Source organism: Aquarana catesbeiana, linkage group LG09 (genome assembly GCF_042186555.1).
Source record: "Aquarana catesbeiana isolate 2022-GZ linkage group LG09, ASM4218655v1, whole genome shotgun sequence".
Classification (NCBI taxonomy): Eukaryota; Metazoa; Chordata; class Amphibia; order Anura; family Ranidae; genus Aquarana; species Aquarana catesbeiana.
The window spans coordinates 24,896,763-24,917,767 of record NC_133332.1 but is presented as its reverse complement, the minus strand read 5'-3'; the positions used below and the strand labels follow the sequence as shown (position 1 = coordinate 24,917,767).

Below are 21,005 nucleotides of genomic sequence, written 5' to 3'. Positions count from 1 at the left end.
TAAAGGTGGCCACCTTGGTAGAGGAAGGGCTTTGCTTCCTCATGTCAGAAAGCCACCAGCAAGGAGAAGACTGAGCAACACAGTAGTGACATCACCAAACTTCACTCCAATACCCCTGAGACTAGAAGTCAGAGTTCGCAAAGCCTTACAACACACACACACAGCTATGCGGCTGCATCGAAAGGAGTGCTTGGGCACTATTGCATACCAGGAACTGCGCTACTATTTTTAAGAGGAATTTCAGGCCAAAAATATATTTTTCAGGGTACTTCTTAGAAACAACATGAGTCAATGTTTCCTACAATATAGCTAAAGGTTGACTTTTTGAGTTCTGTTCAACTTTGAAAGCTCTATTGCATTCCTTTGCGTTGTGTGAGGCACGTTCCAAAATCTGACTTTTAGAAAGTCAGTATCTGATCTCATATTACAAAATGGTTCCACTGGGGGTTGAACCCAGGACCTTCTGCGTGTAAAGCAGATGTGATAACCGCTACACTATGGAACCTGTGAAAAGTGTGCCTAATTGTCAATTTTTCAGAAAGGTAAGGGTTAAAAACCAAAGAATGCTTGCATCCTATAGGTCAACCTGAGATCCTTTGGCATTTCCTTGGTTTTAGGACACTTTCTAGGGGGTAGCAAAACTGGTGTTTCTGACCACTCTTTGCATAAGGGCCATAACCTACTATCAGCCCATAGCAAAGAGCTCCAGAGTCTCTATGGTTCCCTTATAAAAGCTATACTCTGGAAGCCATTCCTCATGAAAATGAAGGCAGAGGGCAAAGGACTAGTTACCAGTCATGCCTGTGGCCACCCTGCTGCTGATCTTTTCCCCGTGACTGACTTACCATGTCTTGTTTTATAGCGTGTCTCTGTGTGGAAGTGGCCACCTTGGTAGAGGCAGGGATTTGCTTCCTCATGTCAGGAAGCTGCCAGCAAGGAGAGGAGTGAGCACCACAGTAGTGACATCACCAAACTTCACTCCAATTCCCCTGCAACTAGAATTCAGAGATTGCAATGCCTTAGATCTCACACAACACACACACAGCTAAGCGGCTGCGTTGAAAGGAGTGCTTGGGCACGCTTGCATACCAGGAAGTGTGCTACTATTTTTAAGAAGAATTTCAGGCCAAAGATATATTTTTCAGGGTACTTCTTAGAAACAACATGAGTCAATGTTTCCTACAATATAGCAAAGGTTGACTTTTTGAGTTCTGTTCAACTTTGAAGGCTCTATTGCATTCCTTTGCATTGTGTGAGGCACGTTTCAAAGTCTGACTTTTAGAAAGTCAGTATCTGATCTCATATTACAAAATGGTTCCACTGGGGGTTGAACCTAGGACCTTCTGCGTGTAAAGCAGACGTGATAGCCGCTACACTATAGAACCTGTGAAAAGTGTGCCTAATTGTCAATTTTTCAGAAAGGTAAGGGTTAAAAACCAAATAATTCTTGCATCCTATAGGTCAATCTGAGATCCTTTGGCATTTCCTTGCTTTTAGGACACTTTCAAGGGTGTAGCAAAACTGGTGTTTCTGACCACTCTTTGCATAAGGGCCATGACCTAGTATCAGCCCATAGCAAAGAGCTCAAGGGTAGCTATGGTTCCCTTATAAAAGCTATACTCTGGAAGCCGTTCCTCAAGAAAATGAAGGCAGAGGGCAAAGGACTAGTTACCAGTCATGCCTGTGGCCTCCCTGCAGCTGATCTTTTCCCCGTGACTGACTTACCATGTCTTGTTTTATAGCGTGTCTCTGTGTAAAGGTGGCCACCTTGGTAGAGGAAGGGCTTTGCTTCCTCATGTCAGAAAGCCACCAGCAAGGAGAAGACTGAGCACCACAGTAGTGACATCACCAAACTTCACTCCAATACCCCTGAGACTAGAAGTCAGAGTTTGCAAAGCCTTATATCTCACACAACACACACACAGCTATGCGGCTGCATCGAAAGGAGTGCTTGGGCACGCTTGCATACCAGGAAGTGCGCTACTATTTTTAAGAGGAATTTCAGGCCAAAGATATATTTTTCAGGGTACTGCTTAGAAACAATTAACATGAGTCAATGTTTCCTACAATATAGCAAAGGTTGACTTTTTGAGTTCTGTTCAACTTTGAAGGCTCTATTGCATTCCTTTGCATTGTGTGAGGCACGTTTCAAATTCTGACTTTTAGAAAGTCAGTATCTGATCTCATATTACAAAATGGTTCCACTGGGGGTTGAACCCAGGACCTTCTGCGTGTAAAGCAGACGTGATAGCCGCTACACTATGGAACCTGTGAAAAGTGTGCCTAATTGTCAATTTTTCAGAAAGGTAAGGGTTAAAAACCAAATAATTCTTGCATCCTATAGGTCAATCTGAGATCCTTTGGCATTTCTTTGGTTTTAGGACACTTTCAAGGGTGTAGCAAAACTGGTGTTTCTGACCACTCTTTGCATAAGGGCCATGACCTAGTATCAGCCCATAGCAAAGAGCTCCAGGGTAGCTATGGTTCCCTTATAAAAGCTATACTCTGGAAGCCGTTCCTCAAGAAAATGAAGGCAGAGGGCAAAGGACTAGTTACCAGTCATGCCTGTGGCCTCCCTGCAGCTGATCTTTTCCCCGTGACTGACTTACCATGTCTTGTTTTATAGCGTGTCTCTGTGTAAAGGTGGCCACCTTGGTAGAGGAAGGGCTTTGCTCCCTCATGTCAGAAAGCCACCAGCAAGGAGAAGACTGAGCACCACAGTAGTGACATCACCAAACTTCACTCCAATACCCCTGAGACTAGAAGTCAGAGTTTGCAAAGCCTTATATCTCACACAACACACACACAGCTATGCGGCTGCATCGAAAGGAGTGCTTGGGCACGCTTGCATACCAGGAAGTGCGCTACTATTTTTAAGAGGAATTTCAGGCCAAAGATATATTTTTCAGGGTACTTCTTAGAAACAACATGAGTCAATGTTTCCTACAATATAGCAAAGGTTGATTTTTTGAGTTCTGTTCAACTTTGAAGGCTCTATTGCATTCCTTTGCATTGTGTGAGGCACGTTCCAAAGTCTGACTTTTAGAAAGTCAGTATCTGATCTCATATTACAAAATGGTTCCACTGGGGGTTGAACCCAGGACCTTCTGCGTGTAAAGCAGACGTGATAACCGCTACACTATGGAACCTGTGAAAAGAGTGCCTAATTGTCAATTTTTCAGAAAGGTAAGGGTTAAAAACCAAATAATTCTTGCATCCTATAGGTCAATCTGAGATCCTTTGGCATTTCTTTGGTTTTAGGACACTTTCAAGGGTGTAGCAAAACTGGTGTTTCTGACCACTCTTTGCATAAGGGCCATGACCTAGTATCAGCCCATAGCAAAGAGCTCATGGGTAGCTATGGTTCCTTTATAAAAGCTATACTCTGGAAGCCGTTCCTCAAGAAAATGAAGGCAGAGGGCAAAGGACTAGTTACCAGTCATGCCTGTGGCCTCCCTGCAGCTGATCTTTTCCCCGTGACTGACTTACCATGTCTTGTTTTATAGCGTGTATCTGTGTAAAGGTGGCCACCTTGGTAGAGGAAGGGCTTTGCTTCCTCATGTCAGAAAGCCACCAGCAAGGAGAAGACTGAGCAACACAGTAGTGACATCACCAAACTTCACTCCAATACCCCTGAGACTAGAAGTCAGAGTTCGCAAAGCCTTACAACACACACACAGAGCTATGCGGCTGCATCGAAAGGAGTGCTTGGGCACGATTGCATACCAGGAACTGCGCTACTATTTTTAAGAGGAATTTCAGGCCAAAAATATATTTTTCAGGGTACTGCTTAGAAACAATTAACATGAGTCAATGTTTCCTACAATATAGAAAAGGTTGATTTTTTGAGTTCTGTTCAACTTTGAAAGCTCTATTGCATTCCTTTGCGTTGTGTGAGGCACGTTCCAAAGTCTGACTTTTAGAAAGTCAGTATCTGATCTCATATTACAAAATGGTTCCACTGGGGGTTGAACCCAGGACCTTCTGCATGTAAAGCAGACGTGATAACCGCTACACTATGGAACCTGTGAAAAGTGTGCCTAATTGTCAATTTTTCAGAAAGGTAAGGGTTAAAAACCAAAGAATGCTTGCATCCTATAGGTCAACCTGAGATCCTTTGGCATTTCCTTGGTTTTAGGACACTTTCTAGGGGGTAGCAAAACTGGTGTTTCTGACCACTCTTTGCATAAGGGCCATAACCTACTATCAGCCCATAGCAAAGTGCTCCAGGGTCGCTATGGTTCCCTTATAAAAGCTATACTCTGGAAGCCATTCCTCAAGAAAATGAAGGCAGACAGCAAAGGACTAGTTACGAGTCATGCCTGTGGCCACCCTGCTGCTGATCTTTTCCCCGTGACTGACTTACCATGTCTTGTTTTATAGTGTGTCTCTGTGTGGAAGTGGCCACCTTGGTAGAGGCAGGGATTTGCTTCTTCATGTCAGGAAGCTGCCAGCAAGGAGAAGAGTGAGCACCACAGTAGTGACATCACCAAACTTCACTCCAATTCCCCTGCAACTAGAATTCAGAGATTGCAATGCCTTAGATCTCACACAACACACACACAGCTAAGTGGCTGTGTTGAAAGGAGTGCTTGGGCACGCTTGCATACCAGGAAGTGTGCTACTATTTTTAAGAGGAATTTCAGGCCAAAGATATATTTTTCAGGGTACTTCTTAGAAACAACATGAGTCAATGTTTCCTACAATATAGCAAAGGTTGATTTTTTGAGTTCTGTTCAACTTTGAAGGCTCTATTGCATTCCTTTGCATTGTGTGAGGCACGTTTCAAAATCTGACTTTTAGAAAGTCAGTATCTGATCTCATATTACAAAATGGTTCCACTGGGGGTTGAACCCAGGACCTTCTGCGTGTAAAGCAGACGTGATAACCGCTACACTATGGAATCTGTGAAAAGAGTGCATAAGTGTCAATTTTTCAGAAAGGTAAGGGTTAAAAACCAAATAATTCTTGCATCCTATAGGTCAATCTGAGATCCTTTGGCATTTCTTTGATTTTAGGACACTTTCAAGGGTGTAGCAAAACTGGTGTTTCTGACCACTCTTTCCATAAGGGCCATGACCTAGTATCAGCCCATAGCAAAGAGCTCCAGGGTAGCTATGGTTCCTTTATAAAAGCTATACTCTGGAAGCCGTTCCTCAAGAAAATGAAGGCAGAGGGCAAAGGACTAGTTACCAGTCATGCCTGTGGCCTCCCTGCAGCTGATCTTTTCCCCGTGACTGATTTACCATGTCTTGTTTTATAGAGTGTCTCTGTGTAAAGGTGGCCACCTTGGTAGAGGAAGGGCTTTGCTTCCTCATGTCAGAAAGCCACCAGCAAGGAGAAGACTGAGCACCACAGTAGTGACATCACCAAACTTCACTCCAATACCCCTGAGACTAGAAGTCATAGTTTGCAAAGCCTTATATCTCACACAACACACACACAGCTATGCGGCTGCATCGAAAGGAGTGCTTGGGCACGCTTGCATACCAGGAAGTGCGCTACTATTTTTAAGAGGAATTTCAGGCCAAAGATATATTTTTCAGGGTACTGCTTAGAAACAATTAACATGAGTCAATGTTTCCTACAATATAGCAAAGGTTGACTTTTTGAGTTCTGTTCAACTTTGAAGGCTCTATTGCATTCCTTTGCATTGTGTGAGGCACGTTTCAAAGTCTGACTTTTAGAAAGTCAGTATCTGATCTCATATTACAAAATGGTTCCACTGGGGGTTGAACCCAGGACCTTCTGCGTGTAAAGCAGACGTGATAGCCGCTACACTATGGAACCTGTGAAAAGTGTGCCTAATTGTCAATTTTTCAGAAAGGTAAGGGTTAAAAACCAAATAATTCTTGCATCCTATAGGTCAATCTGAGATCCTTTGGCATTTCCTTGGTTTTAGGACACTTTCAAGGGTGTAGCAAAACTGGTGTTTCTGACCACTCTTTGCATAAGGGCCATGACCTAGTATCAGCCCATAGCAAAGAGCTCCAGGGTAGCTATGGTTCCCTTATAAAAGCTATACTCTGGAAGCCGTTCCTCAAGAAAATGAAGGCAGAGGGCAAAGGACTAGTTACCAGTCATGCCTGTGGCCTCCCTGCAGCTGATCTTTTCCCCGTGACTGACTTACCATGTCTTGTTTTATAGCGTGTCTCTGTGTAAAGGTGGCCACCTTGGTAGAGGAAGGGCTTTGCTTCCTCATGTCAGAAAGCCACCAGCAAGGAGAAGACTGAGCACCACAGTAGTGACATCACCAAACTTCACTCCAATACCCCTGAGACTAGAAGTCAGAGTTTGCAAAGCCTTATATCTCATACAACACACACACAGCTATGCGGCTGCATCGAAAGGAGTGCTTGGGCACGCTTGCATACCAGGAAGTGCGCTACTATTTTTAAGAGGAATTTCATGCCAAAGATATATTTTTCAGGGTACTGCTTAGAAACAATTAACATGAGTCAATGTTTCCTACAATATAGCAAAGGTTGACTTTTTGAGTTCTGTTCAACTTTGAAGGCTCTATTGCATTCCTTTGCGTTGTGTGAGGCACGTTCCAAAGTCTGACTTTTAGAAAGTCAGTATCTGATCTCATATTCCAAAATGGTTCCACTGGGGGTTGAACCCAGGACCTTCTGCGTGTAAAGCAGACGTGATAACCGCTACACTATAGAACCTGTGAAAACATTGCCTAATTGTCAATTTTTCAGAAAGGGATGGGTTAAACACCAAAGATTGCTTGCATCCTATAGGTCAACCTGAGATCCTTTGGCATTTCCTTGGTTTTAGGACACTTTCTAGGGGGTAGCAAAACTGGTGTTTCTGACCACTCTTTGCATAAGGGCCATAACCTACTATCAGCCCATAGCAAAGAGCTCCAGAGTCTCTATGGTTCCCTTATAAAAGCTATACTCTGGAAGCCATTCCTCAAGAAAATGAAGGCAGAGGGCAAAGGACTAGTTACCAGTCATGCCTGTGGCCACCCTGCTGCTGATCTTTTCCCCGTGACTGACTTACCATGTCTTGTTTTATAGCGTGTCTCTGTGTGGAAGTGGCCACCTTGGTAGAGGCAGGGATTTGCTTCCTCATGTCAGGAAGCTGCCAGCAAGGAGAGGAGTGAGCACCACAGTAGTGACATCACCAAACTTCACTCCAATTCCCCTGCAACTAGAATTCAGAGATTGCAATGCCTTAGATCTCACACAACACACACACAGCTAAGCGGCTGCGTTGAAAGGAGTGCTTGGGCACTCTTGCATACCAGGAAGTGTGCTACTATTTTTAAGAAGAATTTCAGGCCAAAGATATATTTTTCAGGGTACTTCTTAGAAACAACATGAGTCAATGTTTCCTACAATATAGCAAAGGTTGACTTTTTGAGTTCTGTTCAACTTTGAAGGCTCTATTGCATTCCTTTGCATTGTGTGAGGCACATTTCAAAGTCTGACTTTTAGAAAGTCAGTATCTGATCTCATATTACAAAATGGTTCCACTGGGGGTTGAACCTAGGACCTTCTGCGTGTAAAGCAGACGTGATAGCCGCTACACTATAGAACCTGCGAAAAGTGTGCCTAATTGTCAATTTTTCAGAAAGGTAAGGGTTAAAAACCAAATAATTCTTGCATCCTATAGGTCAATCTGAGATCCTTTGGCATTTCCTTGGTTTTAGGACACTTTCAAGGGTGTAGCAAAACTGGTGTTTCTGACCACTCTTTGCATAAGGGCCATGACCTAGTATCAGCCCATAGCAAAGAGCTCCAGGGTAGCTATGGTTCCCTTATAAAAGCTATACTCTGGAAGCCGTTCCTCAAGAAAATGAAGGCAGAGGGCAAAGGACTAGTTACCAGTCATGCCTGTGGCCTCCCTGCAGCTGATCTTTTCCCCGTGACTGACTTACCATGTCTTGTTTTATAGCGTGTCTCTGTGTAAAGGTGGCCACCTTGGTAGAGGAAGGGCTTTGCTTCCTCATGTCAGAAAGCCACCAGCAAGGAGAAGACTGAGCACCACAGTAGTGACATCACCAAACTTCACTCCAATACCCCTGAGACTAGAAGTCAGAGTTTGCAAAGCCTTATATCTCACACAACATACACACAGCTATGCGGCTGCATCGAAAGGAGTGCTTGGGCACGCTTGCATACCAGGAAGTGCGCTACTATTTTTAAGAGGAATTTCAGGCCAAAGATATATTTTTCAGGGTACTGCTTAGAAACAATTAACATGAGTCAATATTTCCTACAATATAGCAAAGGTTGACTTTTTGAGTTCTGTTCAACTTTGAAGGCTCTATTGCATTCCTTTGCATTGTGTGAGGCATGTTTCAAAGTCTGACTTTTAGAAAGTCAGTATCTGATCTCATATTACAAAATGGTTCCACTGGGGGTTGAACCCAGGACCTTCTGCGTGTAAAGCAGACGTGATAGCCGCTACACTATGGAACCTGTGAAAAGTGTGCCTAATTGTCAATTTTTCAGAAAGGTAAGGGTTAAAAACCAAATAATTCTTGCATCCTATAGGTCAATCTGAGATCCTTTGGCATTTCCTTGGTTTTAGGACACTTTCAAGGGTGTAGCAAAACTGGTGTTTCTGACCACTCTTTGCATAAGGGCCATGACCTAGTATCAGCCCATAGCAAAGAGCTCCAGGGTAGCTATGGTTCCCTTATAAAAGCTATACTCTGGAAGCCGTTCCTCAAGAAAATGAAGGCAGAGGGCAAAGGACTAGTTACCAGTCATGCCTGTGGCCTCCCTGCAGCTGATCTTTTCCCCGTGACTGACTTACCATGTCTTGTTTTATAGCGTGTCTCTGTGTAAAGGTGGCCACCTTGGTAGAGGAAGGGCTTTGCTTCCTCATGTCAGAAAGCCACCAGCAAGGAGAAGACTGAGCACCACAGTAGTGACATCACCAAACTTCACTCCAATACCCCTGAGACTAGAAGTCAGAGTTTGCAAAGCCTTATATCTCACACAACACACACACAGCTATGCGGCTGCATCGAAAGGAGTGCTTGGGCACGCTTGCATACCAGGAAGTGCGCTACTATTTTTAAGAGGAATTTCAGGCCAAAGATATATTTTTCAGGGTACTGCTTAGAAACAATTAACATGAGTCAATGTTTCCTACAATATAGCAAAGGTTGACTTTTTGAGTTCTGTTCAACTTTGAAGGCTCTATTGCATTCCTTTGCATTGTGTGAGGCACGTTTCAAAATCTGACTTTTAGAAAGTCAGTATCTGATCTCATATTACAAAATGGTTCCACTGGGGGTTGAACCCAGGACCTTCTGCGTGTAAAGCAGACGTGATAACCGCTACACTATGGAATCTGTGAAAAGAGTGCGTAAGTGTCAATTTTTCAGAAAGGTAAGGGTTAAAAACCAAATAATTCTTGCATCCTATAGGTCAATCTGAGATCCTTTGGCATTTCTTTGATTTTAGGACACTTTCAAGGGTGTAGCAAAACTGGTGTTTCTGACCACTCTTTGCATAAGGGCCATGACCTAGTATCAGCCCATAGCAAAGAGCTCCAGGGTAGCTATGGTTCCTTTATAAAAGCTATACTCTGGAAGCCGTTCCTCAAGAAAATGAAGGCAGAGGGCAAAGGACTAGTTACCAGTCATGCCTGTGGCCTCCCTGCAGCTGATCTTTTCCCCGTGACTGACTTACCATGTCTTGTTTTATAGCGTGTATCTGTGTAAAGGTGGCCACCTTGGTAGAGGAAGGGCTTTGCTTCCTCATGTCAGAAAGCCACCAGCAAGGAGAAGACTGAGCAACACAGTAGTGACATCACCAAACTTCACTCCAATACCCCTGAGACTAGAAGTCAGAGTTCGCAAAGCCTTACAACACACACACAGAGCTATGCGGCTGCATCGAAAGGAGTGCTTGGGCACGCTTGCATACCAGGAAGTGCGCTACTATTTTTAAGAGGAATTTCAGGCCAAAGATATATTTTTCAGGGTACTTCTTAGAAACAACATGAGTCAATGTTTCCTACAATATAGCAAAGGTTGATTTTTTGAGTTCTGTTCAACTTTGAAGGCTCTATTGCATTCATTTGCATTGTGTGAGGCACGTTCCAAAGTCTGACTTTTAGAAAGTCAGTATCTGATCTCATATTACAAAATGGTTCCACTGGGGGTTGAACCCAGGACCTTCTGCGTGTAAAGCAGACGTGATAACCGCTACACTATGGAACCTGTGAAAAGAGTGCCTAATTGTCAATTTTTCAGAAAGGTAAGGGTTAAAAACCAAATAATTCTTGCATCCTATAGGTCAATCTGAGATCCTTTGGCATTTCTTTGGTTTTAGGACACTTTCAAGGGTGTAGCAAAACTGGTGTTTCTGACCACTCTTTGCATAAGGGCCATGACCTAGTATCAGCCCATAGCAAAGAGCTCCAGGGTAGCTATGGTTCCTTTATAAAAGCTATACTCTGGAAGCCGTTCCTCAAGAAAATGAAGGCAGAGGGCAAAGGACTAGTTACCAGTCATGCCTGTGGCCTCCCTGCAGCTGATCTTTTCCCCGTGACTGACTTACCATGTCTTGTTTTATAGCGTGTATCTCTGTAAAGGTGGCCACCTTGGTAGAGGAAGGGCTTTGCTTCCTCATGTCAGAAAGCCACCAGCAAGGAGAAGACTGAGCAACACAGTAGTGACATCACCAAACTTCACTCCAATACCCCTGAGACTAGAAGTCAGAGTTCGCAAAGCCTTACAACACACACACAGAGCTATGCGGCTGCATCGAAAGGAGTGCTTGGGCACGATTGCATACCAGGAACTGCGCTACTATTTTTAAGAGGAATTTCAGGCCAAAAATATATTTTTCAGGGTACTGCTTAGAAACAATTAACATGAGTCAATGTTTCCTACAATATAGAAAAGGTTGATTTTTTGAGTTCTGTTCAACTTTGAAAGCTCTATTGCATTCCTTTGCGTTGTGTGAGGCACGTTCCAAAGTCTGACTTTTAGAAAGTCAGTATCTGATCTCATATTACAAAATGGTTCCACTGGGGGTTGAACCCAGGACCTTCTGCATGTAAAGCAGACGTGATAACCGCTACACTATGGAACCTGTGAAAAGTGTGCCTAATTGTCAATTTTTCAGAAAGGTAAGGGTTAAAAACCAAAGAATGCTTGCATCCTATAGGTCAACCTGAGATCCTTTGGCATTTCCTTGGTTTTAGGACACTTTCTAGGGGGTAGCAAAACTGGTGTTTCTGACCACTCTTTGCATAAGGGCCATAACCTACTATCAGCCCATAGCAAAGAGCTCCAGGGTCGCTATGGTTCCCTTATAAAAGCTATACTCTGGAAGCCATTCCTCAAGAAAATGAAGGCAGACAGCAAAGGACTAGTTACGAGTCATGCCTGTGGCCACCCTGCTGCTGATCTTTTCCCCGTGACTGACTTACCATGTCTTGTTTTATAGTGTGTCTCTGTGTGGAAGTGGCCACCTTGGTAGAGGCAGGGATTTGCTTCTTCATGTCAGGAAGCTGCCAGCAAGGAGAAGAGTGAGCACCACAGTAGTGACATCACCAAACTTCACTCCAATTCCCCTGCAACTAGAATTCAGAGATTGCAATGCCTTAGATCTCACACAACACACACACAGCTAAGCGGCTGTGTTGAAAGGAGTGCTTGGGCACGCTTGCATACCAGGAAGTGTGCTACTATTTTTAAGAGGAATTTCAGGCCAAAGATATATTTTTCAGGGTACTTCTTAGAAACAACATGAGTCAATGTTTCCTACAATATAGCAAAGGTTGATTTTTTGAGTTCTGTTCAACTTTGAAGGCTCTATTGCATTCCTTTGCATTGTGTGAGGCACGTTTCAAAATCTGACTTTTAGAAAGTCAGTATCTGATCTCATATTACAAAATGGTTCCACTGGGGGTTGAACCCAGGACCTTCTGCGTGTAAAGCAGACGTGATAACCGCTACACTATGGAATCTGTGAAAAGAGTGCATAAGTGTCAATTTTTCAGAAAGGTAAGGGTTAAAAACCAAATAATTCTTGCATCCTATAGGTCAATCTGAGATCCTTTGGCATTTCTTTGATTTTAGGACACTTTCAAGGGTGTAGCAAAACTGGTGTTTCTGACCACTCTTTGCATAAGGGCCATGACCTAGTATCAGCCCATAGCAAAGAGCTCCAGGGTAGCTATGGTTCCTTTATAAAAGCTATACTCTGGAAGCCGTTCCTCAAGAAAATGAAGGCAGAGGGCAAAGGACTAGTTACCAGTCATGCCTGTGGCCTCCCTGCAGCTGATCTTTTCCCCGTGACTGATTTACCATGTCTTGTTTTATAGCGTGTCTCTGTGTAAAGGTGGCCACCTTGGTAGAGGAAGGGCTTTGCTTCCTCATGTCAGAAAGCCACCAGCAAGGAGAAGACTGAGCAACACAGTAGTGACATCACCAAACTTCACTCCAATACCCCTGAGACTAGAAGTCAGAGTTCGCAAAGCCTTACAACACACACACACAGCTATGCGGCTGCATCGAAAGGAGTGCTTGGGCACTATTGCATACCAGGAACTGCGCTACTATTTTTAAGAGGAATTTCAGGCCAAAGATATATTTTTCAGGGTACTTCTTAGAAACAACATGAGTCAATGTTTCCTACAATATAGCTAAAGGTTGACTTTTTGAGTTCTGTTCAACTTTGAAAGCTCTATTGCATTCCTTTGCGTTGTGTGAGGCACGTTTCAAAGTCTGACTTTTAGAAAGTCAGTATCTGATCTCATATTACAAAATGGTTCCACTGGGGGTTGAACCTAGGACCTTCTGCGTGTAAAGCAGACGTGATAGCCGCTACACTATAGAACCTGTGAAAAGTGTGCCTAATTGTCAATTTTTCAGAAAGGTAAGGGTTAAAAACCAAATAATTCTTGCATCCTATAGGTCAATCTGAGATCCTTTGGCATTTCCTTGGTTTTAGGACACTTTCAAGGGTGTAGCAAAACTGGTGTTTCTGACCACTCTTTGCATAAGGGCCATGACCTAGTATCAGCCCATAGCAAAGAGCTCAAGGGTAGCTATGGTTCCCTTTTAAAAGCTATACTCTGGAAGCCGTTCCTCAAGAAAATGAAGGCAGAGGGCAAAGGACTAGTTACCAGTCATGCCTGTGGCCTCCCTGCAGCTGATCTTTTCCCCGTGACTGACTTACCATGTCTTGTTTTATAGCGTGTCTCTGTGTAAAGGTGGCCACCTTGGTAGAGGAAGGGCTTTGCTTCCTCATGTCAGAAAGCCACCAGCAAGGAGAAGACTGAGCACCACAGTAGTGACATCACCAAACTTCACTCCAATACCCCTGAGACTAGAAGTCAGAGTTTGCAAAGCCTTATATCTCACACAACACACACACAGCTATGCGGCTGCATCGAAAGGAGTGCTTGGGCACGCTTGCATACCAGGAAGTGCGCTACTATTTTTAAGAGGAATTTCAGGCCAAAGATATATTTTTCAGGGTACTGCTTAGAAACAATTAACATGAGTCAATGTTTCCTACAATATAGCAAAGGTTGACTTTTTGAGTTCTGTTCAACTTTGAAGGCTCTATTGCATTCCTTTGCATTGTGTGAGGCACGTTTCAAATTCTGACTTTTAGAAAGTCAGTATCTGATCTCATATTACAAAATGGTTCCACTGGGGGTTGAACCCAGGACCTTCTGCGTGTAAAGCAGACGTGATAGCCGCTACACTATGGAACCTGTGAAAAGTGTGCCTAATTGTCAATTTTTCAGAAAGGTAAGGGTTAAAAACCAAATAATTCTTGCATCCTATAGGTCAATCTGAGATCCTTTGGCATTTCCTTGGTTTTAGGACACTTTCAAGGGTGTAGCAAAACTGGTGTTTCTGACCACTCTTTGCATAAGGGCCATGACCTAGTATCAGCCCATAGCAAAGAGCTCCAGGGTAGCCATGGTTCCCTTATAAAAGCTATACTCTGGAAGCCGTTCCTCAAGAAAATGAAGGCAGAGGGCAAAGGACTAGTTACCAGTCATGCCTGTGGCCTCCCTGCAGCTGATCTTTTCCCCGTGACTGACTTACCATGTCTTGTTTTATAGCGTGTCTCTGTGTAAAGGTGGCCACCTTGGTAGAGGAAGGGCTTTGCTTCCTCATGTCAGAAAGCCACCAGCAAGGAGAAGACTGAGCACCACAGTAGTGACATCACCAAACTTCACTCCAATACCCCTGAGACTAGAAGTCAGAGTTTGCAAAGCCTTATATCTCACACAACACACACACAGCTATGCGGCTGCATCGAAAGGAGTGCTTGGGCACGCTTGCATACCAGGAAGTGCGCTACTATTTTTAAGAGGAATTTCAGGCCAAAGATATATTTTTCAGGGTACTTCTTAGAAACAACATGAGTCAATGTTTCCTACAATATAGCAAAGGTTGATTTTTTGAGTTCTGTTCAACTTTGAAGGCTCTATTGCATTCCTTTGCATTGTGTGAGGCACGTTCCAAAGTCTGACTTTTAGAAAGTCAGTATCTGATCTCATATTACAAAATGGTTCCACTGGGGGTTGAACCCAGGACCTTCTGCGTGTAAAGCAGACGTGATAACCGCTACACTATGGAACCTGTGAAAAGAGTGCCTAATTGTCAATTTTTCAGAAAGGTAAGGGTTAAAAACCAAATAATTCTTGCATCCTATAGGTCAATCTGAGATCCTTTGGCATTTCTTTGGTTTTAGGACACTTTCAAGGGTGTAGCAAAACTGGTGTTTCTGACCACTCTTTGCATAAGGGCCATGACCTAGTATCAGCCCATAGCAAAGAGCTCATGGGTAGCTATGGTTCCTTTATAAAAGCTATACTCTGGAAGCCGTTCCTCAAGAAAATGAAGGCAGAGGGCAAAGGACTAGTTACCAGTCATGCCTGTGGCCTCCCTGCAGCTGATCTTTTCCCCGTGACTGACTTACCATGTCTTGTTTTATAGCGTGTATCTGTGTAAAGGTGGCCACCTTGGTAGAGGAAGGGCTTTGCTTCCTCATGTCAGAAAGCCACCAGCAAGGAGAAGACTGAGCAACACAGTAGTGACATCACCAAACTTCACTCCAATACCCCTGAGACTAGAAGTCAGAGTTCGCAAAGCCTTACAACACACACACAGAGCTATGCGGCTGCATCGAAAGGAGTGCTTGGGCACGATTGCATACCAGGAACTGCGCTACTATTTTTAAGAGGAATTTCAGGCCAAAAATATATTTTTCAGGGTACTGCTTAGAAACAATTAACATGAGTCAATGTTTCCTACAATATAGAAAAGGTTGATTTTTTGAGTTCTGTTCAACTTTGAAAGCTCTATTGCATTCCTTTGCGTTGTGTGAGGCACGTTCCAAAGTCTGACTTTTAGAAAGTCAGTATCTGATCTCATATTACAAAATGGTTCCACTGGGGGTTGAACCCAGGACCTTCTGCATGTAAAGCAGACGTGATAACCGCTACACTATGGAACCTGTGAAAAGTGTGCCTAATTGTCAATTTTTCAGAAAGGTAAGGGTTAAAAACCAAAGAATGCTTGCATCCTATAGGTCAACCTGAGATCCTTTGGCATTTCCTTGGTTTTAGGACACTTTCTAGGGGGTAGCAAAACTGGTGTTTCTGACCACTCTTTGCATAAGGGCCATAACCTACTATCAGCCCATAGCAAAGAGCTCCAGGGTCGCTATGGTTCCCTTATAAAAGCTATACTCTGGAAGCCATTCCTCAAGAAAATGAAGGCAGACAGCAAAGGACTAGTTACGAGTCATGCCTGTGGCCACCCTGCTGCTGATCTTTTCCCCGTGACTGACTTACCATGTCTTGTTTTATAGTGTGTCTCTGTGTGGAAGTGGCCACCTTGGTAGAGGCAGGGATTTGCTTCTTCATGTCAGGAAGCTGCCAGCAAGGAGAAGAGTGAGCACCACAGTAGTGACATCACCAAACTTCACTCCAATTCCCCTGCAACTAGAATTCAGAGATTGCAATGCCTTAGATCTCACACAACACACACACAGCTAAGCGGCTGTGTTGAAAGGAGTGCTTGGGCACGCTTGCATACCAGGAAGTGTGCTACTATTTTTAAGAGGAATTTCAGGCCAAAGATATATTTTTCAGGGTACTTCTTAGAAACAACATGAGTCAATGTTTCCTACAATATAGCAAAGGTTGATTTTTTGAGTTCTGTTCAACTTTGAAGGCTCTATTGCATTCCTTTGCATTGTGTGAGGCACGTTTCAAAATCTGACTTTTAGAAAGTCAGTATCTGATCTCATATTACAAAATGGTTCCACTGGGGGTTGAACCCAGGACCTTCTGCGTGTAAAGCAGACGTGATAACCGCTACACTATGGAATCTGTGAAAAGAGTGCATAAGTGTCAATTTTTCAGAAAGGTAAGGGTTAAAAACCAAATAATTCTTGCATCCTATAGGTCAATCTGAGATCCTTTGGCATTTCTTTGATTTTAGGACACTTTCAAGGGTGTAGCAAAACTGGTGTTTCTGACCACTCTTTGCATAAGGGCCATGACCTAGTATCAGCCCATAGCAAAGAGCTCCAGGGTAGCTATGGTTCCTTTATAAAAGCTATACTCTGGAAGCCGTTCCTCAAGAAAATGAAGGCAGAGGGCAAAGGACTAGTTACCAGTCATGCCTGTGGCCTCCCTGCAGCTGATCTTTTCCCCGTGACTGACTTACCATGTCTTGTTTTATAGCGTGTCTCTGTGTAAAGGTGGCCACCTTGGTAGAGGAAGGGCTTTGCTTCCTCATGTCAGAAAGCCACCAGCAAGGAGAAGACTGAGCACCACAGTAGTGACATCACCAAACTTCACTCCAATACCCCTGAGACTAGAAGTCAGAGTTTGCAAAGCCTTATATCTCACACAACATACACACAGCTATGCGGCTGCATCGAAAGGAGTGCTTGGGCACGCTTGCATACCAGGAAGTGCGCTACTATTTTTAAGAGGAATTTCAGGCCAAAGATATATTTTTCAGGGTACTGCTTAGAAACAATTAACATGAGTCAATATTTCCTACAATATAGCAAAGGTTGACTTTTTGAGTTCTGTTCAACTTTGAAGGCTCTATTGCATTCCTTTGCATTGTGTGAGGCATGTTTCAAAGTCTGACTTTTAGAAAGTCAGTATCTGATCTCATATTACAAAATGGTTCCACTGGGGGTTGAACCCAGGACCTTCTGCGTGTAAAGCAGACGTGATAGCCGCTACACTATGGAACCTGTGAAAAGTGTGCCTAATTGTCAATTTTTCAGAAAGGTAAGGGTTAAAAACCAAATAATTCTTGCATCCTATAGGTCAATCTGAGATCCTTTGGCATTTCCTTGGTTTTAGGACACTTTCAAGGGTGTAGCAAAACTGGTGTTTCTGACCACTCTTTGCATAAGGGCCATGACCTAGTATCAGCCCATAGCAAAGAGCTCCAGGGTAGCTATGGTTCCCTTATAAAAGCTATACTCTGGAAGCCGTTCCTCAAGAAAATGAAGGCAGAGGGCAAAGGACTAGTTACCAGTCATGCCTGTGGCCTCCCTGCAGCTGATCTTTTCCCCGTGACTGACTTACCATGTCTTGTTTTATAGCGTGTCTCTGTGTAAAGGTGGCCACCTTGGTAGAGGAAGGGCTTTGCTTCCTCATGTCAGAAAGCCACCAGCAAGGAGAAGACTGAGCACCACAGTAGTGACATCACCAAACTTCACTCCAATACCCCTGAGACTAGAAGTCAGAGTTTGCAAAGCCTTATATCTCACACAACACACACACAGCTATGCGGCTGCATCGAAAGGAGTGCTTGGGCACGCTTGCATACCAGGAAGTGCGCTACTATTTTTAAGAGGAATTTCAGGCCAAAGATATATTTTTCAGGGTACTGCTTAGAAACAATTAACATGAGTCAATGTTTCCTACAATATAGCAAAGGTTGACTTTTTGAGTTCTGTTCAACTTTGAAGGCTCTATTGCATTCCTTTGCATTGTGTGAGGCACGTTTCAAAATCTGACTTTTAGAAAGTCAGTATCTGATCTCATATTACAAAATGGTTCCACTGGGGGTTGAACCCAGGACCTTCTGCGTGTAAAGCAGACGTGATAACCGCTACACTATGGAATCTGTGAAAAGAGTGCGTAAGTGTCAATTTTTCAGAAAGGTAAGGGTTAAAAACCAAATAATTCTTGCATCCTATAGGTCAATCTGAGATCCTTTGGCATTTCTTTGATTTTAGGACACTTTCAAGGGTGTAGCAAAACTGGTGTTTCTGACCACTCTTTGCATAAGGGCCATGACCTAGTATCAGCCCATAGCAAAGAGCTCCAGGGTAGCTATGGTTCCTTTATAAAAGCTATACTCTGGAAGCCGTTCCTCAAGAAAATGAAGGCAGAGGGCAAAGGACTAGTTACCAGTCATGCCTGTGGCCTCCCTGCAGCTGATCTTTTCCCCGTGACTGACTTACCATGTCTTGTTTTATAGCGTGTATCTGTGTAAAGGTGGCCACCTTGGTAGAGGAAGGGCTTTGCTTCCTCATGTCAGAAAGCCACCAGCAAGGAGAAGACTGAGCAACACAGTAGTGACATCACCAAACTTCACTCCAATACCCCTGAGACTAGAAGTCAGAGTTCGCAAAGCCTTACAACACACACACAGAGCTATGCGGCTGCATCGAAAGGAGTGCTTGGGCACGCTTGCATACCAGGAAGTGCGCTACTATTTTTAAGAGGAATTTCAGGCCAAAGATATATTTTTCAGGGTACTTCTTAGAAACAACATGAGTCAATGTTTCCTACAATATAGCAAAGGTTGATTTTTTGAGTTCTGTTCAACTTTGAAGGCTCTATTGCATTCATTTGCATTGTGTGAGGCACGTTCCAAAGTCTGACTTTTAGAAAGTCAGTATCTGATCTCATATTACAAAATGGTTCCACTGGGGGTTGAACCCAGGACCTTCTGCGTGTAAAGCAGACGTGATAACCGCTACACTATGGAACCTGTGAAAAGAGTGCCTAATTGTCAATTTTTCAGAAAGGTAAGGGTTAAAAACCAAATAATTCTTGCATCCTATAGGTCAATCTGAGATCCTTTGGCATTTCTTTGGTTTTAGGACACTTTCAAGGGTGTAGCAAAACTGGTGTTTCTGACCACTCTTTGCATAAGGGCCATGACCTAGTATCAGCCCATAGCAAAGAGCTCCAGGGTAGCTATGGTTCCTTTATAAAAGCTATACTCTGGAAGCCGTTCCTCAAGAAAATGAAGGCAGAGGGCAAAGGACTAGTTACCAGTCATGCCTGTGGCCTCCCTGCAGCTGATCTTTTCCCCGTGACTGACTTACCATGTCTTGTTTTATAGCGTGTATCTCTGTAAAGGTGGCCACCTTGGTAGAGGAAGGGCTTTGCTTCCTCATGTCAGAAAGCCACCAGCAAGGAGAAGACTGAGCAACACAGTAGTGACATCACCAAACTTCACTCCAATACCCCTGAGACTAGAAGTCAGAGTTCGCAAAGCCTTACAACACACACACAGAGCTATGCGGCTGCATCGAAAGGAGTGCTTGGGCACGATTGCATACCAGGAACTGCGCTACTATTTTTAAGAGGAATTTCAGGCCAAAAATATATTTTTCAGGGTACTGCTTAGAAACAATTAACATGAGTCAATGTTTCCTACAATATAGAAAAGGTTGATTTTTTGAGTTCTGTTCAACTTTGAAAGCTCTATTGCATTCCTTTGCGTTGTGTGAGGCACGTTCCAAAGTCTGACTTTTAGAAAGTCAGTATCTGATCTCATATTACAAAATGGTTCCACTGGGGGTTGAACCCAGGACCTTCTGCATGTAAAGCAGACGTGATAACCGCTACACTATGGAACCTGTGAAAAGTGTGCCTAATTGTCAATTTTTCAGAAAGGTAAGGGTTAAAAACCAAAGAATGCTTGCATCCTATAGGTCAACCTGAGATCCTTTGGCATTTCCTTGGTTTTAGGACACTTTCTAGGGGGTAGCAAAACTGGTGTTTCTGACCACTCTTTGCATAAGGGCCATAACCTACTATCAGCCCATAGCAAAGAGCTCCAGGGTCGCTATGGTTCCCTTATAAAAGCTATACTCTGGAAGCCATTCCTCAAGAAAATGAAGGCAGACAGCAAAGGACTAGTTACGAGTCATGCCTGTGGCCACCCTGCTGCTGATCTTTTCCCCGTGACTGACTTACCATGTCTTGTTTTATAGTGTGTCTCTGTGTGGAAGTGGCCACCTTGGTAGAGGCAGGGATTTGCTTCTTCATGTCAGGAAGCTGCCAGCAAGGAGAAGAGTGAGCACCACAGTAGTGACATCACCAAACTTCACTCCAATTCCCCTGCAACTAGAATTCAGAGATTGCAATGCCTTAGATCTCACACAACACACACACAGCTAAGCGGCTGTGTTGAAAGGAGTGCTTGGGCACGCTTGCATACCAGGAAGTGTGCTACTATTTTTAAGAGGAATTTCAGGCCAAAGATATATTTTTCAGGGTACTTCTTAGAAACAACATGAGTCAATGTTTCCTACAATATAGCAAAGGTTGATTTTTTGAGTTCTGTTCAACTTTGAAGGCTCTATTGCATTCCTTTGCATTGTGTGAGGCACGTTTCAAAATCTGACTTTTAGAAAGTCAGTATCTGATCTCATATTACAAAATGGTTCCACTGGGGGTTGAACCCAGGACCTTCTGCGTGTAAAGCAGACGTGATAACCGCTACACTATGGAATCTGTGAAAAGAGTGCATAAGTGTCAATTTTTCAGAAAGGTAAGGGTTAAAAACCAAATAATTCTTGCATCCTATAGGTCAATCTGAGATCCTTTGGCATTTCTTTGATTTTAGGACACTTTCAAGGGTGTAGCAAAACTGGTGTTTCTGACCACTCTTTGCATAAGGGCCATGACCTAGTATCAGCCCATAGCAAAGAGCTCCAGGGTAGCTATGGTTCCTTTATAAAAGCTATACTCTGGAAGCCGTTCCTCAAGAAAAT

At 43.6% G+C, this 21,005-nt stretch overlaps 24 non-coding genes across 24 annotated transcripts; all 24 read right to left on the bottom strand.

Annotated features, from left to right (window-relative positions):
• Positions 1-432: 432 nt before the first annotated feature.
• TRNAV-UAC (transfer RNA valine (anticodon UAC)) lies at positions 433-505 on the bottom strand. The gene has a single exon. It is a non-coding gene; the product is annotated as a tRNA-Val (tRNA).
• An 807-nt stretch (positions 506-1,312) lies between these two features.
• Positions 1,313-1,385, bottom strand: TRNAV-UAC (transfer RNA valine (anticodon UAC)). The gene has a single exon. It is a non-coding gene; the product is annotated as a tRNA-Val (tRNA).
• Positions 1,386-2,196: 811 nt separating this feature from the next.
• TRNAV-UAC (transfer RNA valine (anticodon UAC)) lies at positions 2,197-2,269 on the bottom strand. Its single transcript has one exon. It is a non-coding gene; the product is annotated as a tRNA-Val (tRNA).
• An 807-nt stretch (positions 2,270-3,076) lies between these two features.
• On the bottom strand, positions 3,077-3,149 carry TRNAV-UAC (transfer RNA valine (anticodon UAC)). The gene has a single exon. It is a non-coding gene; the product is annotated as a tRNA-Val (tRNA).
• An 804-nt stretch (positions 3,150-3,953) lies between these two features.
• Positions 3,954-4,026, bottom strand: TRNAV-UAC (transfer RNA valine (anticodon UAC)). Its single transcript has one exon. It is a non-coding gene; the product is annotated as a tRNA-Val (tRNA).
• Positions 4,027-4,833: 807 nt separating this feature from the next.
• On the bottom strand, positions 4,834-4,906 carry TRNAV-UAC (transfer RNA valine (anticodon UAC)). Its single transcript has one exon. It is a non-coding gene; the product is annotated as a tRNA-Val (tRNA).
• Positions 4,907-5,717: 811 nt separating this feature from the next.
• Positions 5,718-5,790, bottom strand: TRNAV-UAC (transfer RNA valine (anticodon UAC)). The gene has a single exon. It is a non-coding gene; the product is annotated as a tRNA-Val (tRNA).
• An 811-nt stretch (positions 5,791-6,601) lies between these two features.
• Positions 6,602-6,674, bottom strand: TRNAV-UAC (transfer RNA valine (anticodon UAC)). Its single transcript has one exon. It is a non-coding gene; the product is annotated as a tRNA-Val (tRNA).
• Positions 6,675-7,481: 807 nt separating this feature from the next.
• TRNAV-UAC (transfer RNA valine (anticodon UAC)) lies at positions 7,482-7,554 on the bottom strand. Its single transcript has one exon. It is a non-coding gene; the product is annotated as a tRNA-Val (tRNA).
• Positions 7,555-8,365: 811 nt separating this feature from the next.
• On the bottom strand, positions 8,366-8,438 carry TRNAV-UAC (transfer RNA valine (anticodon UAC)). Its single transcript has one exon. It is a non-coding gene; the product is annotated as a tRNA-Val (tRNA).
• An 811-nt stretch (positions 8,439-9,249) lies between these two features.
• On the bottom strand, positions 9,250-9,322 carry TRNAV-UAC (transfer RNA valine (anticodon UAC)). The gene has a single exon. It is a non-coding gene; the product is annotated as a tRNA-Val (tRNA).
• Positions 9,323-10,122: 800 nt separating this feature from the next.
• Positions 10,123-10,195, bottom strand: TRNAV-UAC (transfer RNA valine (anticodon UAC)). The gene has a single exon. It is a non-coding gene; the product is annotated as a tRNA-Val (tRNA).
• Positions 10,196-10,999: 804 nt separating this feature from the next.
• TRNAV-UAC (transfer RNA valine (anticodon UAC)) lies at positions 11,000-11,072 on the bottom strand. The gene has a single exon. It is a non-coding gene; the product is annotated as a tRNA-Val (tRNA).
• An 807-nt stretch (positions 11,073-11,879) lies between these two features.
• TRNAV-UAC (transfer RNA valine (anticodon UAC)) lies at positions 11,880-11,952 on the bottom strand. Its single transcript has one exon. It is a non-coding gene; the product is annotated as a tRNA-Val (tRNA).
• An 801-nt stretch (positions 11,953-12,753) lies between these two features.
• TRNAV-UAC (transfer RNA valine (anticodon UAC)) lies at positions 12,754-12,826 on the bottom strand. Its single transcript has one exon. It is a non-coding gene; the product is annotated as a tRNA-Val (tRNA).
• An 811-nt stretch (positions 12,827-13,637) lies between these two features.
• On the bottom strand, positions 13,638-13,710 carry TRNAV-UAC (transfer RNA valine (anticodon UAC)). The gene has a single exon. It is a non-coding gene; the product is annotated as a tRNA-Val (tRNA).
• Positions 13,711-14,517: 807 nt separating this feature from the next.
• Positions 14,518-14,590, bottom strand: TRNAV-UAC (transfer RNA valine (anticodon UAC)). The gene has a single exon. It is a non-coding gene; the product is annotated as a tRNA-Val (tRNA).
• An 804-nt stretch (positions 14,591-15,394) lies between these two features.
• On the bottom strand, positions 15,395-15,467 carry TRNAV-UAC (transfer RNA valine (anticodon UAC)). The gene has a single exon. It is a non-coding gene; the product is annotated as a tRNA-Val (tRNA).
• An 807-nt stretch (positions 15,468-16,274) lies between these two features.
• TRNAV-UAC (transfer RNA valine (anticodon UAC)) lies at positions 16,275-16,347 on the bottom strand. The gene has a single exon. It is a non-coding gene; the product is annotated as a tRNA-Val (tRNA).
• Positions 16,348-17,158: 811 nt separating this feature from the next.
• Positions 17,159-17,231, bottom strand: TRNAV-UAC (transfer RNA valine (anticodon UAC)). Its single transcript has one exon. It is a non-coding gene; the product is annotated as a tRNA-Val (tRNA).
• Positions 17,232-18,042: 811 nt separating this feature from the next.
• TRNAV-UAC (transfer RNA valine (anticodon UAC)) lies at positions 18,043-18,115 on the bottom strand. The gene has a single exon. It is a non-coding gene; the product is annotated as a tRNA-Val (tRNA).
• An 800-nt stretch (positions 18,116-18,915) lies between these two features.
• On the bottom strand, positions 18,916-18,988 carry TRNAV-UAC (transfer RNA valine (anticodon UAC)). The gene has a single exon. It is a non-coding gene; the product is annotated as a tRNA-Val (tRNA).
• An 804-nt stretch (positions 18,989-19,792) lies between these two features.
• On the bottom strand, positions 19,793-19,865 carry TRNAV-UAC (transfer RNA valine (anticodon UAC)). The gene has a single exon. It is a non-coding gene; the product is annotated as a tRNA-Val (tRNA).
• An 807-nt stretch (positions 19,866-20,672) lies between these two features.
• On the bottom strand, positions 20,673-20,745 carry TRNAV-UAC (transfer RNA valine (anticodon UAC)). Its single transcript has one exon. It is a non-coding gene; the product is annotated as a tRNA-Val (tRNA).
• Positions 20,746-21,005: the final 260 nt, after the last annotated feature.